The 27,814-nt window shown below is 43.8% G+C and overlaps 1 pseudogene; it reads left to right on the forward strand.

Annotated features, from left to right (window-relative positions):
- The first annotated feature begins 5,094 nt into the window (after window positions 1–5,094).
- Window positions 5,095–27,814, forward strand: LOC139569866 (DNA mismatch repair protein Msh6-like; annotated as a pseudogene).

Raw genomic sequence — 27,814 nt, forward strand, 5'->3', positions numbered from 1 at the left:
GAGAACAGTCTATGACTGGGGTGGCTGGTAGGATTGCCTTTAAATTGTTTAACTTGGGTCAAATGTTTTGGGTAGCCTTCCACAAGCTTCCCCCATTCCTCCTGACAGAGCTGGTGTAACTGAGTCAGGTTTGTAGGCCTTCTTGCTCGTACACGCTTTTTCAGTTCTGCCCACAATTTTTCTATAGGATTGAGGTCAGGGCTTTGTGATGGCCACTCCAATACCTTGACTTTGTTGTCCTTAAGCCATTTTGCCACAACTTTGGAAGTATGCTTGCTCATTGTCCATTTGGAAGACCCATTTGCGACCAAGCTTTAACTTCCTGACTGATTTCTTGAGATGTTGCTTCAATATATCCACATCATTTTCTTCCCTCATGACACCATCTATTTTGTGAAGTGCACCAGTCCCTCCTGCAGCAAAGCACCCCCACAACATGCTGCTGCCACCCCTGTCCTTCACGGTTGGGATGGTGTTCTTCGGCTTGCAAGCCTCCCACTTTTCCCTCCAAACATAACAATGATCATTATGGCCAAACAGTTCTATTTTTGTATCAGACCAGAGGACATTTCTCCAAAAAGTTAAATCTTTGTCCCCATGTGCAGTTGCAAACCGTAGTCTGGATGTTTTATGGTGGTTTTGGGGCAGTGGCTTCTTCCTTGCTGAGTGGTCTTTCAGGTTATGTCGATATAGGACTCGTTTTGCTGTGGATATAGATACTTTTGTACCGGTGTCCTCCAGCATGTTCACAAGCTCCTTTGCTGTTGTTCTGGGATTGATTTGCACTTTTCGCACCAAAGTACGTTCATCTCTAGGAGACGGAACGCATCTCCTTCCTGAGCAGTATGATGACTGCGTGGTCCCATGGTGTTTATACTTTCGTACTATTGTTTGTACAGATGAACGTGGTACCTTCAGGCATTTGGAAGTTGCTCCCAATGATGAACCAGACTTGTGGAGGTCTACAATTTTTTTCTGAGGTCTTTGCTGATTTCTTTTGATTTTCCTATGATGTCAAGCAAAGAGGCACTGAGTTTGAAGATAGGCCTTGGAATACATCCACAGGTACACCTCCAATTGACTCAATTGATGTCAATTAGCCTATCAGAAGCTTCTAAAGCCATGACATAATTTTCTGGAATTTTCCAAGCTGTTCAAAGGCACAGTCAACTTAGTGTATGTAAACTTCTGACCCACTGGAATTGTGATACAGTGAATTATAAGTGAAATAATCTGTCTGTAAACAATTGTTGGAAAAATTACTTGTGTCATGCACAAAGTAACCGACTTGCCAAAACTATAGTTTGTTAACAAGAAATGTGTGGAGTTGTTGAAAAACATATTTTAATGACTCCAACCTAAAGTTTATGTCAACTTCAATTGTATCTTGCATTACTCATCTCATATGTACAGTGGGGAGAACAAGTATTTGATACACTGCCGATTTTGCAGGTTTTCCTACTTACAAAGCATGTAGAGGTCTGTCATTTTTATCATAGGTACACTTCAACTGTGAGAGACAGAATCTAAAACAAAAATCCAGAAAATCACATTGTATGATTTTTAAGTAATTAATTTGCATTTTATTGCATGACATAAGTATTTGATCACCTACCAACCAGTAAGAATTCCGGCTCTCACAGACCTGTTAGTTTTTCTTTAAGAAGCCCTCCTGTTCTCCACTCATTACCTGTATTAACTGCACCTGTTTGAACTCGTTACCTGTATAAAAGACACCTGTCCACACACTCAATCAAACAGACTCCAACCTCTCCACAATGGCCAAGACCAGAGAGCTGTGTAAGGACATCAGGGATAAATTGTAGACCTGTACAAGGCTGGGATGGGCTACAGGACAATAGCCAAGCAGCTTGGTGAGAAGGCAACAACTGTTGGCACAATTATTAGAAAATGGAAGAAGTTCAAGATGACGGTCAATCACCCTCGGTCTGGGGCTCCATGCAAGATCTCACCTCGTGGGGCATCAATGATCATGAGGAATGTGAGGGATCAGCCCAGAACTACACGGCAGGACCTGGTCAATGACCTGAAGAGAGCTGGGACCACAGTCTCAAAGAAAACCATTAGTAACACACTACGCCGTCATGGATTAAAATCCTGCAGCGCACGCAAGGTCCCCCTGCTCAAGCCAGCGCATGTCCAGGCCCGTCTGAAGTTTGCCAATGACCATCTGGATGATCCAGAGGAGGAATGGGAGAAGGTCATGTGGTCTGATGAGACAAAAATAGAGCTTTTTGCTCTAAACTCCACTCGCCGTGTTTGGAGGAATAGAAGGATGAGTACAACCCCAAGAACACCATCCCAACCGTGAAGCATGGAGGTGGAAACATCATTCTTTGGGGATGCTTTTCTGCAAAGGGGACAGGACGACTGCACCGTATTGAGGGGAGGATGGATGGGGCCATGTATCGCGAGATCTTGACCAACAACCTCCTTCCCTCAGTAAGAGCATTGAAGATGGGTCGTGGCTGGGTCTTCCAGCATGACAACGACCCGAAACACACAGCCAGGGCAACTAAGGAGTGGCTCCGTAAGAAGCATCTCAAGGTCCTGGAGTGGCCTAGCCAGTCTCCAGACCTGAACCCAATAGAAAATCTTTGGAAGGAGCCGAAAGTCCGTATTGCCCAGCGACAGCCCCGAAACCTGAAGGATCTGGAGAAGGTCTGTATGGAGGAGTGGGCCAAAATCCCTGCTGCAGTGTGTGCAAACCTGGTCAAGAACTACAGGAAACGTATGATCTCTGTAATTGCAAACTAAGGTTTCTGTACCAAATATTCAGTTCTGCTTTTCTGATGTATCAAATACTTATGTCATGCAATAAAATGCAAATTAATTACTTAAAAATCATACAATGTGATTTTCTGGATTTTTGTTTTAGATTCCGTCTCTCACAGTTGAAGTGTACCTATGATAAAAATTACAGACCTCTACATGCTTTGTAAGTAGGAAAACCTGCAAAATTGTCAGTGTATCAAATACTTGTTCTCCCCACTGTATATACTGTTAGTCCGTTCTGCTCTGACATTGATCTTCCATGTGTATATAGTCTTAATTCATTAATACTTAGATTTGGGTGTATTGGGTATATGTTGTGTAATTTGTTAGATATTATTTGTTCGATATTACTGCACTGTCGGCACCCGCAATAACATCTGCTAATCACGTGTATGTGACCAATAAAATGACATTGGAGCGCAGTCGCTGCGCAAATGTAGCCTGTCGTAATAAAGCCATAAATGGTGATGCATTTTCACAAGATGCAGGTGTAAAATGCAGTTTATTTCTGTATTTTGAGCTGAAAGTATTTCATCTTCGCAGCCAATATCGACACGGGATATCACTTCTCTGGAGTCCAGAGAAAACAGCATCATATGGCCTACCTGCATGGCCGAACTACCGCATTTGGGGCACCGACCTCAGGGGCTATGTTAGTAACCAGATCGTAAAGGTACAAATATAAAATACAACTGGTATAGGCCTATGTTGTGGCCTATTAAAATATGTATTAAAGTATTTTTCCCATTCAGGTTATTCAGTACCGTAAAGTACTTAAGTAAAAATACTTTAAAGAATGATTTCCCAAACTCAGTCCTGCCCAAAACGTGCACCTCTTGGTGTCCCACGGACCGAGTTTGGGAAACCTGGAGTAAACTTACACACGTTCTCAGTCTCAATTACATAAGTAACACTACTGCTCTCTGCTGGTGACATGTGGCTATCACATAACATAGAAGGCCTGTATCATGATGAAATGTGACTCCAGAATATAACATTTCTATATTAACTAACTTTTTCTTACTTAGGCAGAGAACATTTATTTGTTTGACATGAACCAGCATGAATCCCAAAATATTTGATGAATAAATCCCAATAATAAAGATAGTTTGCCATGGACTGAATTCCCCATCACCTTCTGAGAATTTCCAGTGAACTGTGCACGAGCACTGATTCTTGCAGACAGCGGCGAACCATTAAAAAGACTTCATGGCGAAGCAAAGCAGCATTTTCAATAAGTCTCCGCCACCTGTTCCGAAGGCGAAACTGAGTACCTCGCATAGAGAAGCTGACTTGCCATCCTCGGTAGGATTACGATTAGTGTCTGAAGTCTCGAGGTATTGCTCGCCTGAGGTAGAGTACCTTATGAAAAGTTGTCTTTCAATCAAATGTATTTATAAAGCCCTTCTTAAATCAGCTGATGTCACAAAGTGCTGTACAGAAACCCAGCCTAAAACCCCAAACAGCAAGCAATGCAGGTGTAGAAGCACGGTGGCTAGGAAAAACTCCCTAGAAAGACCGGAACCTAGGAAGAAACCTAAAGAGGAATCAGGCTAGGAGTGGCCAGTCCTCTTCTGGCTGTGGCGATTATAACAGAACATGGCCAAGATGTTCAAATGTTCATAATGACCAGCAGGGTCAAATAATAATAATCATAGTGGTTGTAGAGGGTGCAACAAGTCAGCACCTCAGGAGTAAATGTCAGTTGGCTTTTCATAGCTGATCATTCAGAGTATCTCTACTGCTCCTGCTGTCTCTAGAGGGTTGAAAACAGCAGATCTGGGACAGGTAGCACGTCCGGTGAACAGGTCATGGTTCCATAGCCGCAGGCAGAACAGTTGAAACTGGAGCAGCAGCACGACCAGGTGGACTGGGGACAGCAAGGAGTCATCAGGCCAGGTAGACCTGAGGCATGGTCCTTGGGCTCAGGTCGAGAGAGAGAGTATACACTTAAATACACACAGGATACCGGATAAGACAGGAGAAATACTCCAGATATAACAGACTGACCCTAGCCCCCCGACACAAACAATTGCAGCATAAATACTGGAGGCTGAGACCGGATGGGTCGGGAGACACTGTGGCCCCGTCCGACGACACCCCCGGACAGGGCCAAACAGGCAGGATATAACCCCACCCAGAGGGCTATCTTCAATCACCAATTTACCATCCTGAGACAAGGCAGAGTATAGCCCACGAAGATCTCCCCCACAAACCCAAGTGGGGGCGCCAACCCGGACAGGACGGTCACGTAAGCGATTCAACCCACTCAAGTGACGCACCCGTCCTAGGGACGGCATGGAAGAGCGCCAGTGACTCAGCCCATGTAACAGGCTTGGAGGCAGAGAATCCCAGTGGAGAGAGGGGAACCGGCCAGGCAGAGACAGCAAGGGCGGATTGTTGCTCCAGTGCCTTTCCATTCACCTTTACACTCCTGGGCCAGACTACACTCAATCATGGGACCTACTGAAGAGATGAGTCTTCAATAAAGACTTAAAGGTCGAGACTGAGTCTGCGTCTCTTACATGGATAGGCAGACCAACATTTTTTTGAGCGTTTATTGAAAAAGCCCTGCCTCCAGCTGTTTGCTTAGAAATTCTAGGGACAGTAAGGAGGCCTGCGTCTTGTGACCGTAGCGTACTTGTAGCTATGTACGACAGGACCAAATCGGAAAGATGGGTAGGAGCAAGTCCATATAATGCTTTGTAGGTTAGCAGGAAAACCTTGAAATCAGCCCTTGCCTTAACAGGAAGCCAGTGTACAGAGGCTAGCACTGGAGTAATATGATACATTTTTTGGGTTCTAGTCAAGATTCTAGCAGCCATGTTCAGCACTAACTGAAGTTTATTTAGTGCTTTATCCAGGTAGCCGGAAAGTAGAGCATTGCAGTAGTCTAACCTAGAAGTGACAAAAGCATGGATTAGTTTTTCTGCATAATTTTTGGACAGAAAGTTTCTGATTTTTGCAATGTTACGTAGATGGAAAAAAGCTGTCCTTGAAACAGTCTTGATATGTTCGTCTAAAGAGAGATCAGGGTCCAGAGTAACCCTGAGGTCCTTCAGTTTTATTTGAGACTACTGTACAACCATTTCCCCCCCCTGGTTGCACATGTGACATGCTGGTAAAAATGTGGTAAAACTGATTTAAGTTTGCCGCTTCTGGGTGAGCATTTTCTTCTTTGCTTATAGCCTTATAGAGTTGGTTGAGAGCGGTCTTGGTGCCACCTTCGCTTTGTGGCGGTAAATAGACGGCTACGAATAATACAGATGAGAACTCTCTTGGTAGATAGTGTGGTCGACACTAGACGGAAGTCTTCCAAATAGCTTGGAAAGATCGTAACGTGCAGTATCGAAGAGCCCTCACTGCTGCTCGATCATCCTATTTTTCCAACTTAATTGACAAAAATAAAAACAATCCAAAATTTATTTTTTATACTATCTAATAAATATATGTAATTTTTATTTTTAATCCCAGCCCCCGTCCCCGCAGGAGGCCTTTTGTTAGGCCGTCATTGTAAATAAGAATTTGTTCTTAACTGACTTGCTTAGTTAAATAAAAATTGTAAAAAGCAAAGCATTGTATTGGTTGGATAGGCATGGGCTAGAGTAGATGGGGAGTTGCAGTACTAGTAATTTCATTTAAAATCCATGAAGAGAAGTCAACAAGTGGAGATAGGAGAGAGATTTATTTCTATGCAAACCATTTTATCAATAGGTATTCTTTTCCACCTTGTATTCCAGCCCAGCACCATGTCCATTCAGTGTTGGAGCCTTGGTGTGGGCCAAGCTAGAACGCCATATATGGTAGTGGCCCAGCTCCTCAGCGGGCAGCAGATGAGGGACAGGGGTAAAACCTAGCGCCGCAACGTCCACTTCTTCGATGAGCCTCCGACCAGGGGCTGGGTCAGCACCAAATACATCTGCGAGTATTACAATCACGCCCTGCCTTTACTATCTACACCCCAGGATGCTACGTCCCTCACCTGTGTACATGGACATCTATGGTCTATCTATTATAGGTTAGCCTGGTCTCAGATCTGTTTGTGTGGTCTTGTAGCCTGGTCCCAGATCTGTTTGTGTGGTCTTGTAGCCTGGTCCCAGATCTGTTTGTGTGGTCTTGTTGCCTGGTCCCAGATCTGTTTGTGTGGTCTTGTAGCCTGGTCTGTTTGTGCGGTCTTGTAGCCTGGTCTGTTTGTGTTGTCTTGTAGCCTGGTCCCAGATCTGTTTGTGTGGTCTTGTAGCCTGGTCCCAGATCTGTTTGTGCGGTCTTGTAGCCTGGTCTGTTTGTGCGGTCTTGTAGCCTGGTCTGTTTGTGCGGTCTTGTAGCCTGGTCTGTTTGTGCGGTCTTGTAGCCTGGTCTGTTTGTGCGGTCTTGTAGCCTGGTCTGTTTGTGCTTGTAGCCTGGTCTGTTTGTGCGGTCTTGTAGCCTGGTCTGTTTGTGCGGTCTTGTAGCCTGGTCTGTTTGTTATCGTGATTGACAATCACCATTGGAGTTATGCAAGTGGGCACAAGCAAATCTGGTATAAGGCTAATTCTAGCTATGCTATGGCCAGTGAGGATAAATACAAGATGTCATTTTAGATTTAAGCTTTATTTCTACAGCAATAACTTCTCCAAAACATGCCTTGTGTTGATTCTAGAGCCATATACACTTTGAAGTGTACTAAAAATAATGTCCTTTCTCATTTGTACTCCCAGGCTCAGACAGCGGTGATGCTATGACAGGAGGGGTGTTCTTTAGTGGTTAGCCTGTGATCTGCCAGCCCAGCCTCACATTCAATTCGCGCATATATGTACAAAATGTATTTCAGCAGATTTCGTGCGTTTTTGGGGTGTTTTGGGGTGGTTCAATTCGTTTGAAAATACACGAATTTCTGTGCTACTTAATTTGTGCGAAAATACACGAATTTCTGTGCTACTTAATTCGTGCGAAAAGACACGAATTTAACCAGTAGGCGACATAAGCCGTTGCAACAACCATAGACGCGATCGCCTGTATTTATTTCTTTTACGTTATGAATATATAGATATTTTGTCTTTTTTTTAACCATATAACCATAAGAGGTTATATATATATTGTCTTTATTTAATCCCTATTAAAACATTGTGGTTTTATGCCTATATGTACTGTTTTCGATTTTTCTGAACAGACTTTTCAGTATAGAATGAATGTAAGCAATGCATGATGGTTAATGGTGTTTTATTCGGTTGTAGTTCCATGTATTTCTTAAAAAATAAACGTGTAAACCATTTTTATTGAACAGAATGTAACTGAAAATACAATGGCAGCCTTGCCATTGTCCATCAATAACAAAACATTTTTTTTTCGTATAACATTTGGGGAAACGTATGCAGTCATTGTAGTCTTACATTTTGTTGGCCAACCAAAATTACCAAAACGTTAACCCGTAATAAGGCTAGGGTGGCTGAGTGTAAATACATGGCTCTGAGTGTAGCACCTTTTCACTAGAAACGTTCTTGTGTTCAAATTACCGTCAGTGCGAAATAGCTAGAAAGCTTTCGTATTTCCACTTGGCTACACCTACGGTTACGATAACGATAAATCAAGTGCAATACCTGCGTCGACCTGTGTCGAGCAGCAAAACACCGGAAAGCTTCTAGCCTACCGGAAAGTTACAAGAAGAACAAGAATAGTTACCTCATCCGGTCATGTGACACTCTGGATGCCCCCTAAAAGCAATTTCAACCGTTTTGAAAAATGAGGCCTGGTAACCCCAAAAAAATACCAGGTGCACGAAAAGTTTGGACTTAGAATATTTTTTGAAAACCTCCATAAATCACTCAGGCCATTGACTCGAGAAGAAAAAACATAAAATATTTTCCAGAAGAAAAAACAGAATCTTTTTTGAAAACCTCCATAAATCACTCAGGCCAGCACCCATTGATTTGGGGCGGTAGTATAGCGCTCCCAGAGCGGGTATGGAAGTCTGGATCCCCCCTAAAAGCATTTAAGGCTCTGTGTGTCTTTAAGCACCATACTTTTTCACTCCGTCCTTGCTGTGTGTGTGTGTGTGTGTGTGTGTGTGTGTGTGTGTGTGTGTGTGTGTGTGTGTGTGTGTGTGTGTGTGTGTGTGTGTGTGTGTGTGTGTGTGTGTGTGTGTGTGTGTGTGTGTGAGAGAGAGCTTTTCTTTGACATCTGTTTAGCGAAATTACTGATTTACAGTTCATGAGGGTTGACTGATTCACACATTTAAAGTTTTGGAAAGATCTGACCTTTTTAAACCTTCGAAACAGCACCTATGACCCCATTTTAAGGCACTTCCGGTTGGCACAGGAAGCTATAAGTAAATACATATCCTGATCGGGGTATGCTTTTACAGTATCCTGAGTTTTAAGTCTATACGTTAAGAACTGACTGATTTACACAGGGTTGAATGCACTATATATCACAAACTGCTGGTTGGGTATGGCAAAACACTTTTAGGGTGATTTTATCACTTCCGGTTGCTCCAGGAAGCTTAGAATCAACACAGGTAGACCTCATAGTGGCTTGATGGATTGTCATTGAAGACAGGTTCATAAGACATTCATAACCCACATAGGCTTCAGGTTGAATTTAGGGGTGCAGGCAATTTAGGGGTGCAGGCAGATTCAACTTCCTGTTGAATCTGCAGACGTGTTGCTGTGCGTTTTGTTGCTGTGCGTTTTGCTGCCAACTTTACTTTGCTAGCTGACAACTTTACGTTTTTTGTTTTGTTTTTGTTTTTAATTACCGTTTATATTTTTAGTTTTTCCATCGCAACTTTTTTCCCTCATTCAACTTTTTCACTCCGGACGCTTTATCTGGACATGGTTCGTCAACACCTTCAACAGCCGAAGCTAAGTAGTAACATTAACATGATGTCTTCTAATTGCAGTCGCTGTACTCATAATATACAGGAGAACGATCGCCTTACGGCGAGAATAGCTGTGCTACAAGCCCAGCTTCAGACGCAATCGTTAGGCAAGGGTAATTTCAGTGTAGGAAAGGAAGAAACAGCGTCTGTGCCACCAGTAAGTACAGATAGTAACGTTAGTATAAATCCCCCCGCACAGTCCCCGCAAGGTTCCGTTTTAGGACCACTATTGTTTTCACTATATATTTTACCTCTTGGGGATGTTATTCGAAAACATAATGTTAACTTTCACTGCTATGCGGATGACACACAGCTGTACATTTCAATGAAACATGGTGAAGCCCCAAAATTGCCCTCGCTAGAAGCCTGTGTTTCAGACATAAGGAAGTGGATGGCTGAAAACTTTCTACTTTTAAACTCGGACAAAACAGAGATGCTTGTTCTAGGTCCCAAGAAACAAAGAGATCTTCTGTTAAATCTGACAATTCATCTTGATGGTTGTAAAGTCGTCTCAAATAAAACTGTGAAGGACCTCGGCGTTACTCTTGACCCTGATCTCTCTTTTGACGAACATATCAAGACTGTTTCAAGGACAGCTTTTTTCCATCTACGTAACATTGCAAAAATCAGAAATTTTCTGTCCAAAAGTGATGCAGAAAAATTAATCCATGCATTTGTTACTTCTAGGTTAGACTACTGCAATGCTCTACTTTCCGGCTACCCGGATAAAACACTAAATAAACTTCAGTTAGTGCTAAATACGGCTGCTAGAATCCTGACTAGAACCAAGAAATTTGATCATATTACTCCAGTGCTAGCTTCCCTACACTGGCTTCCTGTTAAGGCAAGGGCTGATTTCAAGGTTTTACTGTTAACCTATAAAGCGTTACATGGGCTTGCTCCTACCTATCTTTCCGAGTTGGTCCTGCCGTACATACCAATACGTACGCTACGGTCACAAGACGCAGGCCTCCTAATTGTCCCTAGAATTTCTAAGCAAACAGCGGGAGGCAGGGCTTTCTCCTATAGATCTCCATTTTTATGGAACAGTCTGCCTACCCATGTGAGAGACGCAGATTCGGTCTCAACCTTTAAGTCTTTACTGAAGACTTATCTCTTCAGTAGGTCATATGATTGAGTGTAGTCTGGCCCAGGAGTGTGAAGGTGAACGGAAAGGCTCTGGAGCAACGAACCGCCCTTGCTGTCTCTGCCAGGCCGGTTCCCCTCTCTCCACTGGGATTCTCTGCCTCTAACCCTGTTACAGGGGCTGAGTCACTGGCTTGCTGGTGCTCTTTCATGCCGTCCCTAGGAGGGGTGCGTCACTTGAGTGGGTTGAGTTACTGACGTGATCTTCCTGTCTGGGTTGGCGCCCCCCCTTGGTTTGTGCTGTGGTGGAGACCTTTGTGGGCTATACTCGGCCTTGTCTCAGGATTGTAAGTTGGTGGTTGAGGATTTCCCTCTAGTGGTGCGGGGGCTGTGCTTTGGCAAAGTGGGTGGGGTTATATCCTTCCTGTTTGGCCCTGTCCGGGGGTTTCTTCGGATGGGGCCACAGTGTCTCCTGACCGCTCCTGTCTCAGCCTCCAGTATTTATGCTGCAGTAGTTTATGTGTCGGGGGGCTAGGGTCAGTTGGTTACCTGGAGTACTTCTCCTGTCTTATCCAGTGTCCTGTGTGAATTTAAGTACGCTCTCTCTAATTCTCTCGTTCTCTCTTTCTCTCTGAGAACCTGAGCCCTAGGACCATACGTCAGGACTACCGGGCATGATGACACCTTGCTGTCCCCAGTCCGCCTGGCCTTGCTGCTATTCCAGTTTCAACTGTTCTGCCTGCGGTTACGGAACCCCTACCTGTCCCAGACCTGCTGTTTTCAACTCTTAATGATCGGCTATGAAAAGCCAACTGAGATTTATTCCTGATTATTATTTGACCATGCTTGTCATTTATGAACATTTTGAAAATCTTGGCTCTCTCTAATTTTCTCCTTCTCTCTTTCTTTCTCTCGGAGGACCTGAGCCCTAGGAACATCCGTCGGGACTACCGGCCGTGGTGACTCCTTGCTGTCCCCAGTCCGCCTGGCCTTGCTGCTATTCCAGTTTCAACTGTTCTGCCTGCAGTTATGGAACCCCTACCTGTCCCAGACCTGCTGTTTTCAACTCTTAATGATCGGCTATGAAAAGCCAACTGAGATTTATTCCTGATTATTATTTGACCATGCTTGTCACTTATGAACATTTTTGAACATCTTGGCATAGTTCTGTTATAATCTCCACCCGGCACAGCCAGAAGAGGACTGGTCACCCCTCATAGCCTGGTTCCTCTCTAGGTTTCTTCCTAGGTTTTGTCCTTTCTAGGGAGTTTTTCCTAGCCACCGTGCTTCTACACCTGCATTACTAGCTGTTTGGGGTTTTAGGCTGGGTGTCTGTACAGCACTTCGAGATATTAGCTGATGTACGAAGGGCTATATAAAATAAAATTGATTGATTGATTGATTGATGTGTTCCTATGGGGTGAGATGTCATTGTAAACTGTTTGATGTAAACACCTTCTTTTAACTGTTAAGGGTTAATGCCACACGGTCAAGGTTAGGCTTGCACAGAGACCTTAGGAACGTTCCTGAGGTCAAATTGTGCTTCTAAACCTTAACAGTTCTCTCTCTGTCTCCCAAAAGCAAAAGACTTGAAATGTAGGTCAAGGGTCATCTTCTTGTCACTGTCGCTGCGCTCAGACCGAGCAAGCTACGGTCAAGCGGGGCATTTCATTGTATATAGACTTATTTATTTTTTTCACTGTATCATTGACTATATGTTTGTTTTACTCCATGTGTAACTATGTGTTGTTGTATGTGTCGAACTGCTTTGCTTTATCTTGGCCAGGTCGCAATTGTAAATGAGAACGTGTTCTCAATTTGCCTACCTGGTTAAATAAAGGTTAAATTAAAAAAAATTAAAAAATTAAAAAATCTCGTTGAACTCGGCACGGCTATGGTGATGTCATTTTTAGTGGTAATTTCAGAATGCTATTTTGGTGGTTTTTCACTGTTGAAACATATTGCAAATGCACAAAAGTCAACTAGCAAGTCAGTGTCCATCAGCCAATTAGATATTTTCAGACACCAAACTGATACCATCTGACTCCAAACTCACTTTTTCCAACTCGTTTAGAAGCCAACTATCACATATTTCAGAGCAGGCCCAAAATTCACAGCGCCTTCCATTTAAACCATAATAAAACAAATAATAGGTAGTTATGTTCTAGCTGCGGGTCCAGTTTTCACATTATTTTTAGCCCTATGTGAGGCGACCTCGAATCCCAAGTTTCGGCTCGATAGGTCATTCGGTGCCCGAGCAAAACCTTAATTGGTGCTGAAATTCCACTTTTTTCCATGCCTTGCTACGGGGTCCTTGAATGAGCTATCGGACAGAAATGTCGGGGTCCGTCTCTATGGGCCGAGCCGGTTTCAATGCACCTAGTCGTGCAACTCTGGGACTTTTCTAAATGTCACCATTTTGTAATGCTCAAAATGAATTGAAGTCAATGCAAATGCACCGAGGCTTTTTATCGGTCCGAGAACCTTCTAGAGCCACATAACTCACCGTGCTTAATCGACCTGAGCTCTAGAACAGGTTTGTAAAGTTTCAGAACTCTAGGTCTGACGGTTCTTTAAAAGTTCAAACAAAAGTAACTATTGCAGGCACTGTCTGCCTCTAAGCCCCTCAGTGTGTCACTCCATCCTTTCTGTGTGGGTGTGTAAATTTTTCCTTGAAATCTGATGGGATGAATGACTGATTTACAGTTCATGAGGGTTTCCTATTCACATATATTAAGTTTTGGAAAGATTTGACTTTTTTAACCCTTCGAAACAGCCCTTTTGACACCAATTATGGCACTTCCGGTTGGCACAGGAAGCTGAAAGTAAACACATATCCTCATTGGAGTGGGCTTTTACAGAATCCTGAGTTTTAAGTCTATACGTTAAGAACTCACTGATTTACATAGGGTTGAATGCACTATTTCTCTCAAACTGCAGGTTGGGTATGGCAAACACTTTTAGGGTGATTTAACCACTTCCGGTTGCTCGAGGAAGCTTAGAATCGACACAGGTAGACCTCATAGTGGCCTGATGGATTGTCATCGAAGACAGGTTCATAAGGCATTATTAACCCACATAGGCTTCAGGTTGAATTTAGGGGAGCAGGCATGTCTCCTATGGGGAGACATGTCATTGTAAACTGTTTGATGTAAACACCTTCTTTTAACTATTAAGGGTTAATGCCACACGGTCAATGTTAGGCTTGCACAGATCGGGAGGACCTTAGGAACGTTCCTGAGGTCAAATTGTGCTTCTAACCTTAACGGTTCTCTCTCTGTCTCCCAAAAGCAAAAGAATATGAAATTGAGGTCAAAGGGTCATTTGGGTCCTTCTTCTTGTCCCTGTCGCTGCACTCAGACCGAGCTAGCTACGGTCAAGCGGGGCATCTCGTTGAACTCGGCACGGCCTGGAGATAATGGCAATGCCATTGCAGGCTTTGTGTGTCTTTAAGCACCGTACTTTTTCACTCCATCCTTTTATCCCCTTTTCTTCGTGGTATCCAATCGCTAGTAATTACTATCTTGTCTCATCGCTACAACTCCCGTATGGGCTCAGGAGAGACGAAGGTCGAAAGCCACGCGTCCTCCGAAGCACAACCCAACCAAGCCGCACTGCTTCTTAACACAGCGCGCCTCCAACCCGGAAGCCAGCCGCACCAATGTGTCGGAGGAAACACCGTGCACATGGCCCCCTTGGCTAGCGCGCACTGCCCCCGGCCCGCCACAAAAGTCGCTGGAGCGTGATGAGACAAGGATATCCCTACCGGCCAAACCCTCCCTAACCCGGACGACGCTAGGCCAACGGACCTCCCGGTCGCGGCAGAGCCTGGGCGCAAACCCAGAGACTCTGGTGGCGCAGATAGCACTGCGATGCAGTGCCCTAGACCACTGCGCCACCCGGGAGGCAGATCTGACCTTTTTAACCCTTTGAAACTGACCCTATGGCACCATTTGAAGGTACTTCCGGTTGACATAGGAAGCTGAAAGTGAACACATATCCTCCTTGGGGTAGGCTCTTATATAATGTTGAGGTTTAAGTCTTTATGTTAAGAACTGACTTATTTACAGAGGGTTAAATGAGTGTGTGTTATTTCATAACATCACATAAAATCACAGAAATCTAGCAGAGCTTCGAGACCCACTTAAAAAATGTTCGTCTGAACACACTGCAACTGGATCTGTAACTTTTTTTTTTTTTAACTCCTTTTTGTGAACATGACCAATTTGTCAATGTACGATTTGTCTTAAATTACGATAGATAAATGGCTGGTTCTTTTTTTCCTGACACCGTATGCTTATGTACTTTGACGTGAAGCGGTCAAATTAGCACCCTACTTTGCGTTTTTGACCTTTAATCCCAGAAAAATGGCCATAACTCAAAAAGCGTTGAGGCCTCGACGCCATCTTGTTCGGGGCCAACTGTCCATTACGTCTTCGAAATATTTTCCGTTTAGGAGAAAAGGCCACATGCATTTGCAATGTGCTTGTGCATTTGCAATATTATTTATTTTCCCTCTGGTGGGAATTTCCGAGACTGCGGAAAAATGACCAAAATTTGTTATTTTTATAAAACGGAAACCGAACGTCCGAGAGATTTAGTTTGATGACTTCCTGAAAGATCTCTCCCCCGCGCACGGCCCGACGCCGTCCACGAATTTTAGAAACGTTGCAGGACGTCTAGTAAGGGACCTTACATTTGCAAGTGGCGTTTCTCACTAACCATATGGCGAGTGCTAAAATGTTCCCTTAAGGTATGGAAAGGCCTTGGAAAGGCCATAAGTGTAAGCCAACATAATTCATTATTTTACATTCACATGTAATACATGCATTATGAAGAAAATGGTGTAATTTAGGCTCCACGAAATATGAAATGGGTTATGAAGAAAATCGTGTATGGTTGCCTACATGACAAAAAGGCGTTCTGATTACAAGTGCACCAGTATCCAAAGTATTAAGCGAAATCAAGCACAGAAAACAGCATTGGCATTAATAAAACAATATTTCCCACGAATTAAGTCGCACTTAAATGTGCGTCTTTTCTCAAAAATTCTGTTCAGCAAGTCTAAAACAGTACATATAGGCATACAACGACACATTTTAAAACATGGTTAAACAAAGACAACATTTCTGTATATTCATGACGTTGAATTAGCCATTAAGAAGAACAAAAATGAAAGACAAATTATCGCGTCTACATGGTTGTTGCAACGGCTTGTGTCGCCTACTGGTTAAATTCGTGTCTTTTCGCATGAATTAAGTAGCACAGAAATTCGTGTATTTTTGCACGAATTAAGTAGCACGGAAATTCGTGTATTTTCAAACGAATTGAACCACCCCAAAACACCCCAAAAATGCACAAAAACGCACGAAATCTGCTGAAATACATTTTGTACATATATGCGCGAATTGAATGTGAGACTGTGTTGGATCTGCAGGGCCATGGTGCTGGCTGATGCTGCTATGCCAGACAGCCCAGAGATCAGACTGAAGATGCCTGTCTGTATGGACCCATCTGATGCTGAGGAGGAGAAGGATATGGAGGTGAGACAACCTTTCCGTCTGAATGTGCTGCTGCTGGCATTGCATTTCCCTTTGATTATTACTTTGTTAATCCACAATCTATTTATCTATCTAGACACATTGTTCAATGCATATGTAAGCCAATATCAACCCTTTTTCTATCTTGTAATGTAGAACAAGTTAAGTACCACTTAATAATGATAATATCCTGTTACTCTATCTCTTGTACAGACTGGCATGTATAATGCAAACGTGTTGAATATTTTCAGAACCTTGAAAAACTAAAATGTGTTAATTTGCCCTTGTTCCGGCAGCTTGATAAGTCAAGGCTGACCAACAAAGATCTGACTGAAGAGCAAGATGAGAAGGGGACAGTGAAGTCAAAGTCTAGTCGCTGTACAACCCACCCCACAGCCGAACAGGGCAGCAAGCCCAAGCGTAGCCACATCATGGTCGCCTCCAACAGTGAAGGCTCGGCCGATGAATTCAATCCAGAGGAGGCAGCAGTGAGGAAGGTAGTGAACAGTACGTTGGAGGAGGATGAAGAATGTGAACCCGACAGCCCAGTTAAACCCGTGAAACGCAAACGCCCCGCGGAGAAGCCAGCACCAAACCAAAACCTAAGACTCCCACTCTTCCAGAACCCGGCAAGAGAGCCCCCCTATCTAGCACCATCACAGCCGACACCAAGTCTCAATTCTCAGCCTTTTCAGCGCCGGAGAGCTTCGACAGCCAGGTGAACGGCTCGGTGCTGGTGGAGGAGGTGGGGCTACGGTATGGGACCACGAGAAGCTTGATTGGCTACAGGACGGCCGGAGGAAAGACGCCAAGAGACGTGGACAGTCTGAAGAAGACTTCCTGAACAAAACGACCCCAGGCATGCGGCGCTGATGGCAGCTCAAGTCGGAGATGTTCGACGCCGTGCTGTTCAAAGTACTATTAATCAATCAAATGTATTTATAAAGTCCTTTTTATATCAGCAGTTTAGGATCGGATCTCCCCATGCTTGTCTGTGTGCTGTATTTTGGTGCCGGTGCTTCTTTGTGTAATATATTTAGCTCATTAGTAATGTTGTGTGTTTTCTATTTGGTGTATACTCAATTTATTTCTCTACGGGCCGGTTTCCCAGACACGGATTAAGACTAGTCTCAACTAGTCCGGGTTTGTCCATGTTCGTCCGCGTTTGGCCGGTGTAGGCGGTCATTGTAAATAAAAATGTGTTCTTAATCAAAGTTTATTTGTCACGTGCGCCGAATACAACAGGTAGAACTTACCGTGAAATGCTTTCTTACAGGCTCTAACCAATAGTGCAAAAAAGGTATTAAGTGAACAATAGGTAATTAAAGAAATAAAAACAACAGTAAAAAGACATTGAAAAACAGTAGCGAGGCTACATACAGACACCGGTTAGTCAGGCTGATTGAGGTAGTATGTAGATATGGTTAAAGTAACTATGCATATATGATGAACAGAGAGTAGCAGTAGCGTAAAGAGGGGTTGGTGGGTGGCGGGACACAATGCAGATAGCCCGGTTAGCCAATGTGCGGGAGCACTGGTTGGTCGGCCCAATTGAGGTAGTATGTATATGAATGTATAGTTAAAGTGACTGTGCATATATGATAAACAGAGAGTAGCAGCAGCGTAAAAGAGGGGTTGGGGGGGGGGCACACAATGCAAATAGTCAGGGAAAGCCATTTGATTACCTGTTCAGGAGTCTTATGGCTTGTGGGTAAAAACTGTTGAGAAGCCTTTTTGTCCTAGACTTGGCACTCCGGTACCGCTTGCCATGCAGTAGTAGAGAGAACAGTCTATGACTGGGGTGGCTGGGGTCTTTGACAATTTTTAGGGCCTTCCTCTGACACCGCCTGGTGTAGAGGTCCTGGATGGCAGGCAGCTTAGCCCCAGTGATGTACTGGGCCGTACGCACTACCCTCTGTAGTTCCTTGCAGTCGGAGGCCGAGCAATTGTCGTACCAGGCAGTGATGCAACCAGTAAGGATGCTCTCGATGTTGCAGCTGTCGAACCTTTTGAGGATCTCAGGACCCATGCCAAATCTTTTTCGTTTCCTGAGGGGAATAGGCTTTGTCGTGCCCTCTTCACGACTGTCTTGGTGTGTTTGGACCATTGTAGTTTGTTGGTGATGTGGACACCATGGAACTTGAAGCTCTCAACCTGCTCCATTACAGCCCCGTCGATGAGAATGGGGACGTACTCGGTCCTCCTTTTCCTGTAGTAATGATGGGGTTGGAGTTGTGCCTGGCCACACAGTCGTGGGTGAACAGGGAGTACAGGAGGGGACTGAGCACGCACCCCTGGGGGGCTCCATTGTTGAGGATCAGCATGGCAGATGTGTTGCTATCTACCCTCACCATCTGGGGGCGGCCCGTCAGGAAGTCCAGGATCCAGTTGCAGAGGGAGGTGTTTAGTCCCAGGATCCTTAGCTTAGTGATGAGCTTTGAGGGTACTCTGGTGTTGAACGCTGAGCTGTAGTCAATGAACAGCATTCTCACATAAGTGTTCCTTTTGTCCAGGTGGGAAAGGGCAGTGTGGAGTGCAATAGAGATTGCATCCTTTGTGGATCTGTTTGGGCGGTATGCAAATTGGAGTGGGTCTAGGGTTTCTGGGATAATGGTGTTGATGTGAGCCATTACCAGCTTTTCAGAGCACTTCATGGCTACGGACGTGAGTGCTACGGGTCTGTAGTCATTTAGGCAGGTTGTCTTTGTGTTCTTGGGCACAGGGACTATGGTGGTCTGCTTGAAACATGTTGGTATTACAGACTCAATCAGGGACATGTTGAAAATGTCAGTGAAGACACCTGCCAGTTGGTCAGCACATGCCCGGAGAACACGTCCTGGTAATCCGTCTGGCCCCGCAGCCTTGTGTATGTTGACCTGTTTAAAGGTCTTACTCACGTCGACGTCGGGGAGCGTGATAACACAGTCGTCCGGGACAGCTGATGCTCTCATGCATGCCTCAGTGTTGCTTGCCTCGAAGCGAGCATAGCAGTGATTTAGCTCATCTGGTAGGCTTGTGTCACTTGGCAGCTCGTGGCTGTGCTTCCCTTTGTAGTCTGTAATAGTTTGCAAGCCCTGCCACATAAGACGAGCGTCGGAGCCGGTGTAGTATGATTCAAACTAACTGACTTGACTAGTTTAAATAAAGGTTACTTTTTTTTTTTTTTTAAGTAAAATTAACATGGAGATTCTCCATTGAATATACTTTAGTCCAGGACTAGTCTGGATTTGTTGCTGTGAAACTGGCCTTAAGTGTCCTTGTCGATCTTGAAAAGTGCAAATAGAATGTAATATTATTCAGGTGGGTAAGTTCCATGAGCTGTACCATATGGACGCTGTGATAGGTGTCAACCAGCTGGGTCTGACCTTCATGAAGGGGGCCTGGCCCACTCTGGAGGCCCGCACCACCGGTGTCATCACCCCCAAGGTTGGCTTTGACCAAGAGTTTGACCAGGCTCTCAGTGGTATCAAGACCTGTGAGAGGGACCTACAGGACTACCTGGACAGGTACCTTCATCACTTGGGACACAAATTCTGGGACACTTGAGACACACTTTTAGCACACATCTCCCCAGACAGATTACGCCTGGAATAAAAAGCATGCTCAATGTAGAATTTAAAATATATTTTTTAGGGGTGGCAGGCAGCCTAGTGGTTAGAGCGTTGCTGGATCGAATCCCCGAGCTGACAAGGTAAAAATCTGTTCTGCCCCTGAACAAGGCAGTTAACCCACTGTTCCCTGGTAGGCTGTCATTGTAAATAAGAATTTGTTTTTACCTGACTTAAAGGTAAAAAAATATGTTTCTGTTCTTGGACAAATTAACATGTAAGTGCGCTTCAAAACCCACTGGAGTCGATTGACGCACCCATGCGTCACACGGGGGATGTGTGTTAATGCTAGAGACTTACCATTTCTAACAGTGGCTACAGACACTTTAAAACCTTATTCCTTATGTTTGATTTTTTCACCGTCTGTTTTGCCACGTACAAATGTGTTTTTATGGACTATAGCAGTAAAGGCCAAATTAAATGTTTCCTCAAATTATTTTTACTTTAATTATTTTCATACCTACAGAGGTCCCAAAATTCCAAACAAAAAGCTAAATGATAAATTTTATGAACATCTTAAAACCATTCCATATGTTAGCTTAGTAGATATTGTGATCTAAGGGCTTAGACCTACAGGGGGTTTAAATCTATCCAAGTTGAATGTTTCCAGGCAGAAGAAAAGGCTGGGCTGCAGGAACCTGACCTACTGGGGAATGGGATGGAACCACTTCCAGATGGCAGTATTAGACAGCGTCTCAGAGCGGAACATTCCTGAGGAGTACGCGGTGAGGGTGGCAACGCTAGGGTCAGTGGTTCGATTCCTGCTGCGGCCACCACGAAAATATAGCCTATTCACTCAGTTGTAAGTTGCTTTATGTAGGGGATATGCATGGAATACATCGTCCAACAAAATTATTACTTGCAGTTCCTTCTCGACAATGCAACAACAAAATCTAAGAATTACAATAGTGAGTGTTCCACAATGTAGTTTTCAATCTGTAGTACGTCTTGTTCAATATGGTGGTGACAGTTAAATGAACTTGTTTGAACTCTCAGGTGAAGTCCACAAAGAAGGGCTGGAAGTGCTACTGGATGAGGGAGATTGAGCGTCTGTTCTCAGAGCTCCAGAGTCTTGAGGAGAAGAGAGATGCAGCTCTGAAGGACTGCATGAGAAGACTTCTTCAACTTTGATAAGAACTACAGGGACTGGCAGACTGGGGTGGAGTGCATGGCTGTGCTAGGTAAGCATGGTGAATTTAAATTACTTTATTTATCCCATACAATTGTGGGGCGCTTGAGCAGTCAGCACTATAGGCAATAGTTTTTCAAAACCCATCATCATATCAATTGGGCCGACCAACCAGTGCTCCCGCACAGCGGCTAACCGGGCTATCTGCACTGTGTCCCGCCACGCACCAACCCCTCTTTTACGCTACTGCTACTCTCTGTTCATCATATATGCATAGTCACTTTAACCATATCTACATGTACATACTACCTCAAGCAGCCTGACTAACCGGTGTCTGTATGTAGCCTCGCTACTTTTATAGCCTCGCTATTGTATATAGCCTGTCTTTTTACTGTTGTTTTATTTCTTTACCTACCTATTGTTCACCAAATACCTTTTTTGCACTATTGGTTAGAGCCTGTAAGAAAGCATTTCACTGTAAGGTACACCTGTTGTATTCAGCACACGTGACAAATAAACTTTGATATGCATGAAATCAGAAGAATGAATGAATTCCACAAACTGACATTGCTCAAACTTCCCTATTGCACTCACAGTTGCATTGAGCTGAATTGTGTTAAAGATTAAAGATTGTTGTAGCCAGGTGCTGGTTGCCTTGAATACAGTTCCTGCACCTGTTATGTCAACTGTTCTGTGCCATACCCGGCCATCTCACACACACACACACACACACACACACACGCCTCTACTTTTTGCTATGAAAATAGAAGGAAGATTGTTCAAACAACGCCTCTCCCTGTGGTAGACTATGGTGACATTATTTATTTGCACACGACAGCCTCTGTTTTGAAACCATTGGACTCAGTATTCCATTCAGCAATACATTTTATCACTGGGGGCGATTTTAGGACTCATCATTGTATTTTTAACATGTGGGATGGACCTCTGTCTGTAAGAAGAGAGCTGCACTCTCTTTTATATCAAAGCAGTCTGTAGAAACTTCCTCTGTAGATTACTTCATGGATTATATGACCAACCCCTTTCTCAGGGATGGATAACTCTGTCGATCCCTTTGGTCTCCACAGAATTAGGAAAATCTGCTTTTAGTTTTTCTGCCCCTTGTGTGGAACAATATGCAGAATGCCTTGCAATTAGATATTCTGGTTTTATTTGTAATGGATATGTCGGGCTGTCTTATTATAGTGGGTTTTATTTGTAATGGATATGTCGGGCTGTCTTATTATAGTGGGTTTTATTTGTAATGGATATGTCGGGCTGTCTTATTATAGTGGAGTTTTATTTGTAATGGATATGTCGGGCTGTCTTATTATAGTGGGTTTTATTTGTAATGGATATGTCGGGCTGTCTTATTATAGTGGGGTTTTATTTGTAATGGATATGTCGGGCTGTCTTATTATAGTGGGTTTTATTTGTAATGGATATGTCGGGCTGTCTTATTATAGTGGGTTTTATTTGTAATGGATATGTCGGGCTGTCTTATTATAGTGGGTTTTATTTGTAATGGATATGTCGGGCTGTCTTATTATAGTGGGTTTTATTTGTAATGGATATGTCGGGCTGTCTTATTATAGTGGAGTTTTATTTGTAATGGATATGTCGGGCTGTCTTATTATAGTGGGTTTTATTTGTAATGGATATGTCGGGCTGTCTTATTATAGTGGGGTTTTATTTGTAATGGATATGTCAGGCTGTCTTATTATAGTGGGTTTTATTTGTAATGGATATGTCGGGCTGTCTTATTATAGTGGGTTTTATTTGTAATGGATATGTCGGGCTGTCTTATTATAGTGGGTTTTATTTGTAATGGATATGTCGGGCTGTCTTATTATAGTGGGTTTTTATTTGTAATGGATATGTCGGGCTGTCTTATTATAGTGGGTTTTATTTGTAATGGATATGTCGGGATGTCTTATTATAATGGGTTTTATTTGTAATGGATATGTCGGGCTGTCTTATTATAGTGGGTTTTATTTGTAATGGATATGTCGGGCTGTCTTATTATAGTGGGTTTTATTTGTAATGGATATGTCGGGCTGTCTTATTATAGTGGGTTTTATTTGTAATGGATATGTCGGGCTGTCTTATTATAGTGGGTTTTTATTTGTAATGGATATGTCGGGCTGTCTTGTAAAATAGTTCTCAATGTGACTCCCTGTTTAAATAAAGGTCAATACATTTCTACCTCACAAGCCCACATTAGCTCTTGCAGCATTGGGACTGTCTCGTTAAAGATGGAGGGTAAACTAAAAGATGATGATGATTGCGTTGTTAATTATTTACCTCTAGTGCAGCTCCACATAATGGTTGTCCCAAATGGCACCATATTCCCTATACAGTGCACTACCTGTGACCAGGGCCCATTAGCAATAAGCTGGCATTTGGGATGCAACCATAAATGTGTTTTTCTAACGGCCCTGTTTGGTACTCTACTAAGCATTGTGTTTAGTCTGTTTACACCACAGAGCTGCCTAAACAATCCTATTAAAATGACTGAACAGCACAGAACTCTGCCAGTGTTACACACACAGTTCAGATGCCAAATTTATGGCTAGTCGAACTGAATAGCGTGCTGGCACGGTTGAACTTTTCAGGACGTACCGATTTGGTTTCATACAACCGCTCTCAAACTGCAATAGACTTCTTAGTTGGTTCTGGGTCGAATTCAGGCATAACAGCCAACACCTGCGAATCCGAGGCCATGATTGTGTCTGTTGTGGGTGTGGTAGGGAAGCAACCTTTATTTACATGCAATTAACATGCACTACCATTTCTCCCAACAGTGGAGTACTGTTCTGGTGCACTGCATGAAACAGATGTGTGCTCCACCCACACCACACTGAAATAACGGCAGAGGCTGCTAAACTACCTTCAAGACGCACTCTATGGTTTAGACGGCACTCTATCCCCGCTCTTCAAAGGAGAAAGTGATGTATTCTTTTAGTTGGGTGCGGTGATAGAGCAGTGTTTGAATTAGGGCTTAGTGTAAGGACGAGGAGGGTGTGTAAAGAAATATCCTTGGTTGCTGCTTGCCTTGAATGCAATGTGATCAATGAAAAGCTACACAATGTGTTTAGTCAATATATTTAGTCATTCTCCTTTTTCTGTACTCCCTGACGAAGGCCATGCAGCCGAAACGCGTCGGTTTTTAAACAACTTTGTTTCTATTGAACATGCCATACTAATAAAGGCATTTTAATTAATTATATGAAGAGTGCCTTGGTCCTCCTTTCTTTTTGATGACCAATTTACACCTTTTACCAAAGAGCACCTTCTATCTACCAAAATATACTATAGTGTACCTTAGTAGCGCTTCCCTTCCTCCTCTTTCTAATATATTTAGTCAGTTTGACAGTTCTAGACCTATGTCATGTTATCGTACAGGTTTATATATTTTTATTTATTTCAGACCTATCCCTGTTACCGTTTCAGATGTGTTGCTGAACCTGACTCAGTACAGCCAGGGGGGAGACGGAAGACCAATGACACGGCCTCAAGTAATACTTCCTGGCGACGACAGCCAATCAGCAGCGTTCTTGGACCTGAGGAACTCTCGCCACCTGTGTCACCAAAACCTCCTTCGGTGATTTCATTACTAACGACATTGCCATTGGTTGCCCGGGCATTGAGGAGGGGCTAGATAAAGGATTTACATTTACATTTAAGTAATTTAGCAGACGCTCTTATCCAGAGCGACTTACAAGTTGGTGCATTCACCTTATGATATCCAGTGGAACAACCACTTTACAATAGTGCATCTAACTCTTTTAAGGGGGGAGGGGGTTAGAAGGATTACTTTATCCTATCCTAGGTATTCCTTAAAGAGGTGGTGTTTCAGGTGTTTCCGGAAGGTGGTGATTGACTCCGCTGACCTGGCGTCGTGGGGGAGTTTGTTCCACCATTGGGGTGCCAGAGCAGCGAACAGTTTTGACTGGGCTGAGCGGGAGCTGTACTTCCTCAGAGGTAGGGAGGCGAGCAGGCCAGAGGTGGATGAACGCAGTGCCCTTGTTTGGGTGTAGGGCCTGATCAGAGCCTGAAGGTACGGAGGTGCCGTTCCCCTCACAGCTCCGTAGGCAAGCACCATGGTCTTGTAGCGGATGCGAGCTTCAACTGGAAGCCAGTGGAGAGAGCGGAGGAGCGGGGTGACGTGAGAGAACTTGGGAAGGTTGAACACCAGACGGGCTGCGGCGTTCTGGATGAGTTGTAGGGGTTTAATGGCACAGGCAGGGAGCCCAGCCAACAGCGAGTTGCAGTAATCCAGACGGGAGATGACAAGTGCCTGGATTAGGACCTGCGCCGCTTCCTGTGTGAGGCAGGGTCGTACTCTGCGAATGTTGTAGAGCATGAACCTACAGGAACTGGTCACCGCCTTGATGTTAGTTGAGAACGACAGGGTGTTGTCCCGGATCACGCCATGGTTCTTAGCACTCTGGGAGGAGGACACAATGGAGTTGTCAACCGTCAAGGATATGCCCCGGTCACTGGGCCTAACATGGGTGGAAAGTCTACTCTTATGAGACAGGTATGGGCTTCTTTGAACTTCAAGTTTATTTGTCCCAAAGGGAACTGGTTAAGATCACACTTCAGACAAAATTATGTGCAATTAGGCTTGGGCGGTATCCAGATTGTCAGACCTTCATACCAACCTCGTGACATACTGGGATATTCTGTAATACTGGAACTGAACACAAGGGACTCCATTTTCAATCCAAAGAAGTACATGTCAAATCCAATAGCAAATGCTTATGAACACATGCAAACATTTTATACAGTCTGACAAAGTATTTACAGGATAGACATCCCAGCTCAAAGTTATACAAGTAACTCAGAAATGCTACTCCGTTTGCTGCACACACAAAACAAAAATTTGACAGCGTTAGGGTTCGTTCCTTACGTCCTTTGTCAATCATTGGTGAAATTAGCATTATGACTATTTTTAATTAATTCATTCAAAAACCTTTAATGCAATTGCAGACAGAGGTTGACAAACAGGAACATAGCACACATGTTCTGAGTAGGTTCTGCCCCAAACAAAAGGTCTCAAGTTGTTTTATTAAACCTAAGTCCCGCCTTAGTGATGTCACTGACTACGTCATTACCTTTTTACTCCCGAGACCAAAACCCTGCATCCATGGCTATACAGAGTTTCAGTGTTTATCTAAAAGCTAGGCAATAAATGTCCCCTCCCCAAAGTAGATTTATTGTGGAATGTCTGAGCAGTCTCTTATATCATATGGGCCTGTAAAGATTAAGTTAAATTGTTTACCCACCTTCCTAGGACAGCCACACCCCAGGAGGGTATAATTGACATACCAAACATCTCACCTGGGTGTAGGACATGACCATAGGCTTCCTGATTGTCTGGGATGAATCGTTTGGCACGCTGCAGTTCCCCAGAGTTGGTTTTACCTGTTTCATTGAAAAGATCGGTGACCTGAATTCTTAAAATGTACATTTCTGTTCTCCCCAAATAAAAACATCCCCCCATCCAGGAGGTAAAGTGAGATACTTCTTGACACTACATACCCACTTCTATCCAAAAGGTGCTCCCATGCATTCTTCTATCCTGGAAATGTTTACACCGGTCTCTTGTTACTGTAAATCTAACACACTAAAATCCCCTTTAGCATAGTTTCTCCTATCACTATACTCTTCTCTCAGTTGACCCATATATACATGACAAGCTCCAGTATCTCCCATATCTTCCCTCTATCACATTAGGTAAGTTTGCTCCCTTCTTGTGACCACTCCAACATACATGTGTCCCATAATCCCCAAATGTTCAACAGTCTTTCTAGCCAAGCATTTTATTATAGCTAAAGCAACAACAAAACACAGTAGTCCTACCAGGAGTGGAACAATCATGGCAGACCTGGACATCATTACCTTACGTTTCCAAATACACCATTAAACCAGTGTCCAATTTGGTAAAAGATGGTGTCGACAGCTTTTCCCAGAGTACCTCCTAATTTAGCCAGGTCATTAATAATAATTGTCATGTTGTCAGAGGAGTTAGGAAGCAACATGACACAGTAATCCTCATTTATTCCAATCGATCTGTAGGCCCCTCTGTCTTTAACCAATTTGTGCCATTTCGTCTCTGGTCACTACTGCCTTCAAATTCTGCACATTTAGTGACAACTGAGTAAAACCCTGTTTTATGAAATTAGTAAAGACCATTTACCCATTACTACAACTTCCCATGCTGCTTCCGTCCCCCTTTGACCAACATCAGAATAGTATGATTGCTTTTTCTTTGTCAAGCCCTAGTTTTGTTCCTTTTCATAAAATGTAGTAATCTACATCCAAATCATTCTTTCCTATTGGTACTGCCTGGGTTCCCCACAGAAATGCTGTGGAGGTGGGTTTCTGGAAAATCATTACCTGTGTGCCAGATGTGTTCCCCTTCCCCTGTAATCCTATGTATGTCACTGTTTTCACACATTTATTATTCTCCACACCCCCGTCCACAAAGGGAACGAGTAGATTTGGAGAGTAACAAATACCCTGCATGCGTTTTTCCATGGTTGCGATTTTCTTGTTTCACAACCATATTGTGTGTGTATGATGGTGTCCTCGACATCTGATGACTCTTCAGGTTCTGTGGCTGAACCCTCTGTTGGTTCTTCTGGCCTTTGGTCTCATCCCTCTGTTCCTGTCCCTTGGCTCGAACCTTCTTCCTCCTTCAGATGTTCTCGGGGCCCTGCTCTCCCTCCCTCCCTCCCTCCAGTCGCTCCTCCATGGCTCCCACTCCGGGAGATACTTGCAGTGGGAGAGATGA

This window comes from Salvelinus alpinus, chromosome 3, assembly GCF_045679555.1.
Source record: "Salvelinus alpinus chromosome 3, SLU_Salpinus.1, whole genome shotgun sequence".
Taxonomy (NCBI): domain Eukaryota; kingdom Metazoa; phylum Chordata; class Actinopteri; order Salmoniformes; family Salmonidae; genus Salvelinus; species Salvelinus alpinus.